Here is a 13847-nt window from a genome sequence, read left to right as displayed (position 1 = left end):
GGTTAAATATAAATGTAAATAAGAATTTGTCCATTCTCTTGGATCTAGTACGTCGTTTGTTTTTTTTTTCTTTTTCATTCACTTTGATCATGTGGAGATGGCATATCTATATCATTTGGGAATGACATAAAGCTGATGATGACAGCTCATCAGAATACAAAAATAATCTTAATGAATTTAAATAATGAACCCAAGGTACAATAAAACTTCCAAACACTTAAAAGAAACATTTAAAGAAAACTAACTGTAAACTAGGATAGGAGACATCTTGTATAATAACATAATAACATTTTGTCAGAGAATTTAGTAAAACATCAATGTGAACCAGTAGTGTGGTATATCTGAAAAATAAAAGAATCTAACACTATAATAGGGTGGATGTATAGAATCATAAAGTCCAAAAGGTGGTAGGAAATAGTCCACTCCCCACTTTGCCAATCAGACAGCATCTGGAAGAATCTGTCTGGTAATACCTTTTAGTGAATCACTATCAAACTGGAGAGAGTTCAGAGGATAGTGATCATGATAATTAGTGGTCTAGAATTTATGCCCATGAGAATCATGAGAAGAAACTAAGAATGTCATAAGTAAGGTCTATGATAGTCATCTCTTAGAAGGTGGATCACACATTACTGCTTATATTTTGAGGAACTCTGGTTGACAGAAATTAGGAAGATGCAAATTTTTTCTCTACATTGATTCACTATGATTGTATTCAGCTACAAGTAATAGAAGCCTAATTAAATAGGGATTTTTTTAAAAGTGATAATAAGTGTGTAAATATGTATTCTAGAACTGGTCAACTGCTATGTCATCTTGAATCTGAGATCTTTCTATTAGATTGAACCATATGGAAGTGTCCATACTCAACTATTTTTGGTTTATTGAAATAGCAAATCCATTTTGTCACTGTAAAAGCTTTCGGTAGTATACCAATCTCTTAGTCAAGAAGAAGGAAGGACAGTAAGATCCAAAAAGCACGGTCTCCCTAAGTGCAATTCTCAGAACTCAACCCAGTAAAAGTGTGCTTACACTCCATTAACCTGAACTACATGTTGTGACCATACATAGCTATCTGTATGGGAATGAAGGAGGTGAGTATTTTGAATGGGCACACTGCTGCCCTGAACAAATTTAGAGCACTGTTTATAAAGAGAAAAGATACTATTGATATCATAAATGCCTGCCAAAATAGTGTTTTCTCACAGAGTTTATCAGCTATGAAAAGGGATGCTAATATCCATTATTCTCAGATTTATCTGCATGATAGAATCATTTGTTGTTGTTTCAAAGTATAGATAACTCTGCCCAATTCTGACCTATTCATTGAGAATCGTTGTGAGTTGGACCTGGTCATCTGCTTATCATTATCTCCACAGGTGATTCTGACAGTGAGAATTGAGAGTCACAACTCAGGTAGTGAAAATATGCTCACTGAAAATCTCTGAAATTGTTGAGCAGGAATTAATGAACATCATTCAAGTGGGACTGTTGCCTTGGGTGGGAGCCTGGGCAAATTCCAAGGTATTTTGCAATTCTAGAAGTCTATAAAAAAGCTTTTGGATTTGATGATTAAATTATTTTGGTTTTTAGTAGTACAAGAGACTAATCAAAACAATGATGATAAGACATTTAGATCCTTCTATTAAGAAGGTTTAAGGGAAAATAAAGTAGAAATATAGAACAATTAATTAATTCTTGTTTTCAGTATTAGCAAAATGGTTTTTTCAACTACAGATGTCTATGTATTACCAATTGCATTTAGAAAAAAATTGTCATTAAATCTTTTACATGTCTGAGCCAAGTTTCCTTTTGATTGTTTAGGAGGAAAGTCAAATGCCATAACGGAAAACTTTGTGGAAGAAAGAAAAAGAATAGACTTGAATAAGTGGAACACTTGACCACTTCCTCTTCAGCTAAATAAGTCCATCCAGTCACTTTTTTCCTTTCTTATGCCCAAACTTCCCTTGTCCCTGTTGCTCCCTCTGATGTCAGCATAGGTTCAGATAGCTCTCCTTTCCTCTACTCATCTGATCTAGTGACCACTAGAATGACTATTTTCTGCTCTTGGGTGAGTGTGTCAGAAACATTGAGCTCATCTACCACTATGCAAGTGCTCATAATATATGGCGTATTACTTATTATAGCCAAGAGGGATTACTAATATACGGGATTACAGATTTAGTGTCCAAAAAAGAGCTTGTCAGAAAGAAGATATGAATTGAATATAACAAGATGATTTCAGAAAGGATAAGTCCGAGGTCAGGTTGTTGTGTACACAGTAAAACAACACAGGCATAGAGTAAGAAAGGGTTGGGTTAACAACAGCTCACTATAAGTCAACAGATTTATATGACTCTTGGAAAAATCCTAATAAGATCTCAGGTCCAGGGCACGTTCTCTCTGTCTGTCTGTCTGTCTGTCTGTCTGTCTGTCTGTCTGTCTCTCTCTCTCTCTCTCTCTCTCTCTCTCACACACACACACACACACACACACACACACACACACACACACCTATCTTTCCATCCATAAACACTGAGTGCCGCATTTGTGCTAAGTACTGTACTAGCTGTTCTAGGAATGTAAAGATAAATAAAGCAGTTCCTGACCTCCAGAGGCTCACAGTCTGGTAAGGAAGATAGATGTATAAGCAGATGGGTAGTAGATATGAAGAGCAATGAAAACATGAAAGAAGGAATGAGGGGGCTTCAAAAGGATGCTGAAACTGGAATTTTGTCTTGTATTACAACAGGTATTTGTGAGGTCGACAATGGCAGCCTTCAGCAGAGAGAGCAGTATGCGCACATGTTGTGAGGAGGGCATGGTAGAGAACTTCAAGAGGTCCATAAAACCAGGAGGATCTGCAATCAGGTGAGAGGCTGGCAACCCAGGGCTAGACCCTTAAGACCTCCTGCACCTTCCCAAAGTGCTGAGACTTCATTCTGTTTGGATTTGGAATCAGAAGAGACCATATCTTATAATGTTCTGGGCTACTTAGAGCAACTGGGAGAAGAATACTTAAAGAAGAATACAGAGTAACCAGAATAACTTTAGAAAAGGACAATCAGCACCCTCTCAGTGGATGCTTATATAGAAAATTAAAAAAAAATAATAATAATAAAAAGCTTGGCATATTTAACCTAATGAAGAGGAGATTTAAGGGAGAAGGGCAGGGAATCATGTTTTCAAATATTTGAAGAAAAGTCACGTTGAAGAAAAATTATTCTTGTCCTGTAGGTAGTAGTCTTAGTAACAATCATAATAGTATTAGGTAATATTTATTGAGACCTTACTATGTGCCAGGCACTTTACACTTACAGTGTTCCAAGCACTTTATCTGCAGTAACTTATATAATCCTCATAACATTCTTAAAGTAAGTCTCACGGTTTATAAAAGAGAGAAATGTATCACACAGAGGTTGATTAAATTGCTAAAAGTTTCAAACTAGGAAGTGACAGAGCCAGTGTTTGGATCCAGACAATGTTATAGACATTATGTTATAATTTTTTCCCAGATAGATCCCTCTTCTTTGCTTTCTTTTCCTTCTTATCTTCCTAAAGGCCAGATACAATAGACTATCTAAGAAAGATGTAGGTTCCCTTATTAGAGATAGAAGCTAGGGAACCTCTACAGTTGCATTTTTGAGGTGTTAGAGCTTAAAGGGAGGGATTGAAATAAATCATCTTGAAAGTTCCTCTGGGCTTACTCTGGTTGTGACTCTGGGGTTGGCTGACACTGCAGTGTGAACACTTTGGGAAGCTGGCAGTGTGAACATCTTATGAGTTATCCACTGACTGCCCTTGGCACAAATCTGCAAGATAGCTCTGTTCTCCCTGCGCCCCCTAGCCATGCTGACTCCATCAAAAACAGACAAGTTTTCACTCCTGCATGTACTTCAAGAATGGACCTGGCTCAAAGAGTGGAGCCAGAATGATTTCTGCCTAACACATCAACTGAAAAATTGCCATTGAGGTTCTGAGACTGAGCCTTTGCTGGGAATGAGAAGGAGAGCAATGGAGCAACGGGCTAGATAACCAATTCCTGGGGAGAAAAACGAAGGCTATGCTGATCTTCGCACTTATAAATGGAGCTTCTTCTAAGGCCCATCGTCACTTAGCACTCTCTCAATCCAACTCTAACACATTCATTCCTGACCCATATTCAAAAGTCTCCTGAATTTCTCTTACAAGATTGATCAATTAACAGTTATTATAATTTCTGATTCCTCCTACCTGAAATGATGGACTAGTTAACTCTTTCTCTATATTAAGAATGCCTTACAGATAAAGACATACATGCATATATGGGTATGTGAGACAGTCTGTATGATACAGTATGCAGTGTTTTTGTGCACACAATTCACTCACACGTTCTGACTTTGGTCGTCAATCTGTGATCGTATTTATATTTTTAGCTTCCTGCAAGCAGAGACTGCCTCTGGATATTTTCTTCTAGCACCACTACCTTTCAAGTACCATACTTAAAAAGACTATTTGCAGAATTGCAAAATGTTGAACTTGAAATGACACTTGAAAATCTTTTAGTCATACTGCTTTATTTTAGAGATGTGAAAACTGAGGCTTATATAGGGGACGTGTCATACACAAGGTCACAGATAATTTTCAGTTGACTTTAGAGGCACAGTTTTCATACCTGGCCACAGATTAGGACTTTTGACGGAGCCCTTAAAAATACCACTGAGGACCACATCATGAAGTGATTCTGATTTAATCAGTCTGGAATGGAGACCAGACATTAGTATTTTTATAAAACTCCTGAGGCAATTTTATGGAACACCACTGGCTTAGAGAATGGGAGTATTACAAATAAAAACAAATTGTACCTGCCTCCTGTGGACCTACCAACTTCTGAGATAGGGCCAGAAGATGAAGAATTGCTCTAAGATGCTTGACTTGGAAGAATCATGGATCTATGAGAAAGGTTCTGCTGCATGAGAAAAGCTAAGAATAATCACCTCTGCCACTACGGAAATGTGGTAGAAGCAGCTAGGTGAGTGATCATCCTAAAGCATCCAGTGTGAGCATAAGAGAAGCTATATTCTCTTTGGGTACATACAGCTGAAAACAAGTTGATGGATTGAAAGGCTTGTGTCTCAACCACAGAATAGTACCAGAGGAGAACAAATAAATCACAATGCATTTTTATTATTCCAGGAATCCTAAATTAGGATGTGTGAGTGGGTAGTAAATAAAAGGGTTCTCAGAAGGGAGGTAGTCTTAAATTACCCCTCAAAGAGGTTCTCTAAACTGCATTTGCCCCATCCAGACTAGTTCCCTGAGGCAAATCCTTATTTTGTCTTATAAAAGTATTCTCCCCTTAACTTCTTTACCCTCTACTTCTGTACAGAAGGCAGAGCACACGGAGTTGGATAGGCCAACAGATAGGGTGGCAATAGTACTAAAGATCAACCAGTAACTCTAATGATGAGAGGACATGGTCACAAAGCCAACTAATTTCCACCAGTTTCACTGTCCACACATTAACTGAGAGAACATCAAATATCCATAAGCTCCTTCTTGGCAGGAGACACCATGGAGTAGCAAAGGCAGTGTCTGTTATTTATTATTAACACTGAGCTGGAGTCGTGTATCCTCCCCCATTGATCCCCATCTAAAAACAAGGATCAAGGTTTGATTGCTTTCTTGCTGCCCATTATCATTTGCACATGCACACACACACAAACAGAGGCTGTGTCACTGAGTCGTCCCCCTTGCTACTGCCACACCTATTGGTGCTTCCAAATGTATTAAAAAGGATGGAAAGACAAGCCAAATCTGGGACATATACTCTATCTTTGGTCTCATCCTTTAGGTGGTTTTAATCACTGCTGTATTCGCAGCATCTAAAACAAACAAACAAAAAATGGAACACAGTAGGTGCTCAATAAACATTTGCTGGTTGACTGAACCAATGAACAAATGAACAACTAGATAATCTGTGTTGGTTTAGAATTTGATGATACTACCAAGCTAAAGCAAAGGAAGCACCCTGGAAAATAAATTTAAATGAGCAAGTGAAGCCAAAACCAGCCAGTCTTTTGATCAGTCTTTTATTACTGTAAAGGGCAATATTCCTAGAGAAGCCAAAAAAAAAAAAAAAAAGACAAAGAAATTAAATTTAGTTACCTAAGATGTCCTTAGTAACAAAGCTAAAGAATGTGTTTTCCAATATTTGATTTCTTAGCTTGACAGTCTCTCTTGAAATACTCTCTTCTCAGCAATGAAAATGTGAATCTTTGTTGGTTTGCTTTGCAGTTTGCAAATGACTTACAGAGCTTTTCTGACAGGGTTGCTGTTTTTCTTCTTACAAATAAACAAAAGGTTGTTACTCTAATGTGACTTAAGTGAGGGAGATTCTGTGATCTGCCCTGGTTTTGGAAAGAGGATTAAAGAAGAGAAAAGGAAGGGTAAGTAGAAAGAAGAATGAGGAAAACTGGAGAGCAAGCAAGGCACAGAAGATGAGCAAAAGGCAAGAAAGAGGAGATGATAAATTGGATATGGAAAATTAGAGTGTCAGGGATAGCAAATAGCTAAGGACTTTGTAATCAATAGGATCCTAGATATCCTTATTGGGGGTGGCTGAACTTAGCCATCAGTTTGTTAGTTCTCCCTCCCTCTCTTTTATTGCACAGTGTCATCTGGCCTCCTTGTGAACTGGATAGACAGACTGTCCCCTCCTTCTCCTAGGCAAGTCTGTATGAAGCAGAGCAACTCTTCAGCTTGACCTAGATCTGTCAGTTGATCAATTATTTTTCCCATAGAGCGGAAGAAAAAAATGAAAGGAAGAAAAAAGGGGGGAGAGAAGGCAGAAAGAAGGAGAAAGGAAAGGGGAGAAAAAAAGAGGAAGAAATGGGGGAGAGAGAGGATGAGAGGTAAGGTGGATCAACACATACCTCTTTTAAGTTTAAGGGCTTTTGAGTTTAAGCAGTGATAGCAAGAGCAGGCTTAATCCAGAAGTTTCCATAAATAAATAGACAAATTAAAATACAAAGCTCTCAGAGGTCATTAAACAAAATCATAGTCTAAGCAAAGGATAGAGTCCTCTTTTTCCTACTTTTTTTCCAATCCAGATTAGAGCTGTTTTTTTTCCTAGAACAATTCTAGCTCCAGCTTTCCTCCTCCCCCATGCTCCTCCTCTCTGCCATTCACCCTGACAGCATTGTATCTCCATGCAAAAGTCTCCTTTTACAAAGGGATGGGAGGCATGCTCCCTGTATGTTTTTTTCTAAAGCCCCTATGGCCTTCCGGTGCATTCTGTAGTGGAATAGGAAGGTCGAGGGAGACACTGGGGAGGATGGCTACAATAAAACAGCCAGGCCCCATCTAACCTGTGCCATTAATTACCTTATGTTTGCATGTTTCCATTTTGTATATTTAATCTGTTTTATTTAATCTCCAAAGACTATAGACATAAAGTAAACATGTAACAAGCCAACAGAGCAGAAAGGAAGTAAACTGCATAAATACAACCAGTCTCAGCATGGAGTTCCACTTAGCACCACATGTTTGGAGTGTTACAAGCATTAATGAATCCTCACAACACCCAGGGGACTTGCTCTCCAGCCTGGCAGACAGGTGGGGAGACTGGCTAACAGAGGGAAAGATTTTCTCCTGCAGAAAACATAGAAAATTTTGAGTTCAGATATACATGTTCCCCATGGAGGCCACCAAAACTGGCTGGAAATCTTGAAGGCATGTTCATTCAAGTGCCCAAAGAGTCTGTAGGACTGCTGCTAAGATTAGAAATAAAGCAAAGGTGTTTTTTGTTTGTTTGTTTGTTTTTGCATCTTTAGCATTCTAGTTGGTGGTCTGGAGCAGGACCATGAGCTCTAAACCAAAAAATGTGAAACAGAACCAAATCCCAGATGTGATAGTCCCATCCAAAGCATTTCCACCATGAGTAGACAGCCAATAGCATTACAAATGTTGTCAGCAGATGTTTCTTGCACATGCCAGAATCATGTGTCCCATATTGATTCAGAAATGTTGCCACTTCTTAGGACATCAAGAGAGCTCACTTCATTTCAAGGGGTAAACTATGGCTGAAACCAACACTGGTTTGTTAGGCCCATCCATGACAAGCAACTGGTACCAGCCCAGGTCGCTGTATCTCAGGGCTGCTAGACTGCCATGCATACAGAGGACAGAGCCTCAGTGAACCACTAGAAGAGAGTCCCAAGTGAAGCCCCTCAAGAAGGGAACCAGGAAAGACCCTTCAAGGATCTCTGCACTTCTTAATACAAGCATTCTAGCAGAGATTCACTGATAAACAACAGAAGTCAGGGGCTCGATGTTGAAGCTAATAAAAAGGGGTTTGGGGCTTATATTTGGCCTTTAAAATGCCAAAAAGGAAGAACTAGCACCAGGACTAAACTTTGCACCTGGTAACTAAAGCTGCAGTCCCAAGAATGGCCTTCATGCAGCAAGGCCCCTGGTCACTGTGGGCGCTCTCCAGTCTAAATGCTCAGAGGACCTCTGAGTAGGAAGGAGGAAGGTGAGCAGCCTTTGCTGTACTATGTACAACTTGCGCCAAGTTGGCAGCTCCGAGCACAGTAGTGAGGGTCCACTTTGTGAACCTCCTCTGTCCCTCTTCCGTCTTTTAAAATTTTATTTATGTACTTCATTTTTGGCCATGTTTCCAAGCGCTTACAATGCTTATATAAGGCCCAGGGTCCCAACTACTCCAGCTGATTTTTCACTTTGCCAGTAAACATTATTATGGTCTCAACTGCCTCCTTCACATTTTAACAGCATTGCCCAACTCAGGCTGCTGCTGGCACTCAAATGCTTACTGAGAGTGGCAGGTACTTGGCCGAGCTGCCCAGCTGAACAGTCTCCATGCTGTCAGCACTGAGTGAAGGAAAGTGTAAACTTAGCCCAGCCTCCTTTCCTTTCTATTCTGCCTTGTTCGTGTCTCAAGTGAGCAGATAAGTTGATGCGGAATGTGGGGAGATGAGAGAAAATTAGAAAGGTAAGACAGGAATCTAGCCAAGCTTATCAGAAGGTGTTAAAAATGAGCATTAATCCTTCGAAAGAGAAATGCTTGAGTTTCTAGAAAGAGTAAAGCTGCAGTACAACCCAATCAGCCATTCCTTTCAGAGCCTCTCAGTGGCAGAAGGTAGGCGATGTGCTGAAAAGGACAGCGCCTGATCCAGCTTTCTGGCTCCTGTTCCCAGAAAGAGAAGCTGCTAGTTAATCAACCCTGGTGTGTCTTAGGGCCAGAGCCCCAGGGTGCTAATCACTGCCCCCGTCCCACCCCCGCCATCCTGCTCATCACTAATTAGTGCTGATTCCCTCAGAAATCCCCTGCCCTTAAGCTGGATCTTGGTTGCTGCTTGGGTTGGGGAGAGGAGCAAGTCGGCGAGGGGTTCATAACCTGCCACTAGAACAGAACATACCTTTTCCAGAAGGCAAGAAACCCAGGAAGTAGCAGCTCTAAGAAGAACCAGCTTAAAACAAAACCAGTGAAGAAAAAATTGCCTTGGAATGTGCACTGCATTCTAACTAGTCCCACTGGGTCAATGCAATAGGGGTGGATTATTGCAGCCAAGACCTGGGCTGCCTCAGTAATTCTGTAAGTTTGATAAGAGATGGCTGGCAGACTCTGGCTTCCATCCCCTGAAAGAGAAAACAGCCATCACCTTTGCTGCTTCGACTGGCATGTGGTCTGGGAGTCTTTGGGGGTCATTCTGCCTTAAAATTGGGCAGCCTTGTTCTATTGTGACAGATTGAAGCCTATTCAGAGCTGGCTTTGAGGTGGGCAGCACAGATAAGGCCATTATTCTTCTTAGGAAATTCAGGATTGCGGAAAATGTGAGGAGGTCTGAGGTATCTTTGTCACTTCCATCCCTACCTCAAGATAGGAACAAGATCACAAAATCAGATTTCACCCTGGAGAATTTTGCACCACTGCTTTCTACTCATCTATTCATGGATGATTCAAAGTATGAGCAAATATTATGCTTCCCTGCATTTATTTCTGATGAAAAAATAATCACGTATGCTAATTTATATGTAAATTCAGTTTGGCCCTGGGGCTCCTGGCACGCTGCCAATGGGGCTGTTGATGGCGGAAGTTTGGTCATTGTCTCCAGTTTGATATTACAGATAGAAGAGACACAAACCTCAGGACAGATGGGAATTATCAAGGACTTGGGACCTTCACTTTCCCTTCTCTGACCCTTTACTCTACCGCTTCCCTAATTAGCCTTCATTTCTGTGGTTATGTGATGGAAGCTGTTTTCCGCAAGGGAACCTAGCCCTGAACTCAGTTTCCCCATGGTCAGTGCTATGGCTCTGACCTCACTGGCTGAGCCCCTGTACACCCAGAACGAGCAAGGGTGAGCACATACCCCACACACGCACACATGCACACATGCATACACTCACACACACGCTGCTGCTGCTCCCTGTTACGTAAGAGAAGTCATTCAAGGATGCTTCCAAGTTGGCTCCTTCACTCTCACACCCATCAATGCCCCCGTGGGAGAAGAGAGAGATCCCGAGGCTGAGAGCGGCAGGCGATGTCAAGGATATCCCTGCAAAATCCACGGCTGTGACTTCCTTGTCATCTGACTCAGAACCCTCAGTCCTCACTTGCCTTACTCCTGGAGCTGCAGCCAAGGGTACACACACATTTGATTCTTCCCAGCCTGCTCCCTCTGCCCACCTTGCATAGGTCTCCATGATAGTCATTGCGACCTATGTCGGGGGGATAGCAGAGGTCCACAATGCCTACCCTAAGAGGGAGGTCAGCAGGATTAGAGGTGGGGACTCAGTTGAGACCATGAGAACTCCATATTGCAGTAGGAGAAGAGAAAGAGGTGAGAGGGACTCCCTGTTCTTTTTCACCTGTGAAACCAAACTTTCCTCTAGGAATACAACTGCCCAGGACAGAGCTTCTGCTTGGGATCCTCTCAGAGAACCTGCTGGACCACCCAGGGAAAGTTTCTTTGCCTATCTCAATCCCTACAAGTTCAGGTATCTTTAATATGAAAAAGGCAAGCCAGATACCCACCCCCCCAACACACACACACCCAACCAAAGGGCAGGGTGGGTGGGAACAAGCAGGTTAGCAGATAATACTGTTGCTGGAACAGAAGAGCTGGGACAGAGTGTGGGGACACATGGTGCAGTAAATAGACTCAGGGTCGAAGCAGATTCCAAATGCACCCAACACAGCACAGTCAACATAAAAGCACGCACTTGGCCAGGGAGCAAGCCCGGCCCTCTACTGTAGCCCCCGTGGCTTGGCTTCCAGACCAATAATAAACAGTAAATTAGCATTCTACTCTTATTGCCTCTTTCTCTTCAACTTAGAAAAGCCTTCCACAATTTCAGAACCCCGCGCGTGCCTGTTCCCACTGCCTTTTATCTGCTTGTTATCCTCCCCAAATCCCACTGCCCCTGCTACAAATGACCCCTCGAAACACATTCAAAACTATAATATAGTTGTCCACTGCAGCTGCAAATTGATTCATTCCTTTAGCTGAATCTCTGACCAGAATCTTACAGGATGCGGTTACCTTACATTTCTAGCCTGCATTTTCCTTTGCTCCTTCTTGAAGCTTTGCAAGTTTACTGGCCGATATTTAAAGTTTCCTCTTGTAATTTCTTCCCAGTAACATAAGCAACACATTAGCAACCCTGCTGCCCTCGCAATCTGAAATTTCCCCCTGCTTCCGTGTATGCTCTGCCATGTGTGTATGCAAGAATGTACATAAAGCCAGGGAGACCAGCACACAGCCACATACCTAACAGGAGCACCAGACACCTTTTTCTTATGCATATACATTCCCCCATTCCAGTCGCAGCCAGAATCAAATCAATATTCTCACAGCCTGGTAGGGAGAATGAAGTCCCAGCCATGCTGTTTAAACGCTCTCTCCTCCACCTGCAAACCGCGCAGCAAAGCTGACTCGGGAGTCTGCGAATCATATAAAGCACACTGTACAATTCCTGGGTCTACTGTAGGCAAATCAATAGCAAGCTCTTACCTTGAAAGAGAAACAGAGCAGCCAGCCCCGTGAAGATTGCCCAAGAGATAGAATTGTGCATTTTTGCCTGGATGGTTTTCATGATATTTTTTCTTCTTTTTCCTCTTTTTTGTCAGGTTCGGTTTTTTCTTCCTTTCTTTCCTGACAGATTGCGTTACTCTCAAGCTCGTGGAAGGAGATTTAAATCCACTGTTTTGCTGAAGGACACAACAAGAAAGCTGAGGGTGTGAGAGAGTGTGACTTCTCAGTAATTATCTCTACTCATACTCTGGCACTGAGACACATCGTACAATCTGGCCCTGGACAGCCCTCCTACAAGCTGCAATCATTGGTTCTAATCCAAGGATTGACAGAGCTACAACACACGCGCGCGGGCACACACACACACACACACACACACACACACACTCAGGAATCATTTACTGGGCAAATCAGGCTAGCTGATTAAAGAGACAGGAGCCTGGAGAGATAGAATGATAAATGTCACTTTGCCCCTTCTATATTACTTTCATTTTTTAAACTGACAGTCTCAGAGCCCCAAGCATCAAAAAATCCCTTTCCTTCTGGCATTCCTTGGCCTCCTGAACTCAGATTCCCTGTGCACTGGAAAAATCCCATAGCTAGAAATTTTAAAGGCACATTTTCCTGCTCAGCAAAACTTGCAAAGATGAGTCAAATTTCATTGTACCTATTTTCTTCTCCAATAAAAATACTATTCAATGACAGATTTTTTTCTCTCTTATTTTTTGCCTTTACCCAATCAACCTTCTTCTTAGTTGCTTTTTAAATAATAAATAACTTTCTATATTCTTCTCCTGTCACTTTTGTTCCAGAATATCTGTATTACTCCTATTTTTCATTCACTTAATTTATTTCTTAAAGTCATCCATGTGTATATGACATCCTAAAAAGGGATAAGACTTCTGAGATTTGAAAAGAACTGCAGTCTGAATATGGAGAACCTTCTCCAAAAGAGAATAAAACATGAGTTCATTCTACATGCTCAGTCAATCCACATTCACTAAGAAGAACAATATAAGTGCTTGTGATTTAAACTGCAGCAAGCCAGATTGAGGTTAGACATGATGAAGGACTTTTCAAGTGTAGATTTTATGTGTGGCTATAAAATGTCCTTAGAGAGTTGCAGACATCCATCTCTTGGTGATGGATAAGAATAAAAATCAGACAGAAATGATCGAATGGGTGTACTAACTTCTTGAGATATCTTCTAACTCTAAGGCCTAGAATTTGATGATCCATTTTTTTTGTTTCCTCTTATGAGAAGCAAGTTATATGATATGAACAAAAATTCTGGAAAACTTAGCCATTAACAGGATCTTCCCTAATTGATTCTGATAAATTCATGCCATCATGGTGCCTTAGGACACATCCTTGAAATATTTCTTCCAGATCTCCACAACTAATCATTATACTTTCTTGTAGCCCCCATAATGTATATATTTTTAATGTATATATTATTTAACTGCATAGCACAAAAGTACTTATTGTCTGTTTACATTTACATACAGGTGAAATGGAAACAGTACTGCCATTTACACATGTGTAAGAGTTGCCCTTCACCTGTGCTGTGTGAAGGAGAGTGGTGGCCCTCTGCACACATGCAGCCCAGGGACTCTGAATGGAAGGAGCACTGGGGTTGTCGGGACACCTGGATCCTAGTGTCAGCTCCACAAAAACCTAAGGGAATGTGAGCAGATCATTTTATCTCTGTGAAACTTGGCCTCTCATCTGTAAAATTAGAGAACTGAAATAATTTCTAAGTCTTCTTTCAATTTTTTAAGGTGTTTTATGTTAACAAAATTTTTTTCC

General features: G+C 41.1%; 1 long non-coding RNA gene across 1 annotated transcript in view; it reads right to left on the bottom strand.

Annotated features, from left to right (window-relative positions):
* LOC111729898 overlaps nt 1-12351 on the bottom strand; it is a 274325-nt gene extending 261974 nt beyond the window's left edge. Inside the window, exon 1 of the long non-coding RNA XR_002776449.1 lies at nt 12018-12351. This is a non-coding gene — a long non-coding RNA (uncharacterized LOC111729898). The remainder of the gene's footprint in view (nt 1-12017) is intronic.
* Nucleotides 12352-13847: the final 1496 nt, after the last annotated feature.

Source organism: Pteropus vampyrus, unplaced genomic scaffold (assembly GCF_000151845.1).
Source record: "Pteropus vampyrus isolate Shadow unplaced genomic scaffold, Pvam_2.0 Scaffold288, whole genome shotgun sequence".
Lineage (NCBI taxonomy): Eukaryota > Metazoa > Chordata > Mammalia > Chiroptera > Pteropodidae > Pteropus > Pteropus vampyrus.
Note: the sequence above shows the minus strand (reverse complement) of the source record. Positions and strands in the feature narration are given on the sequence as shown.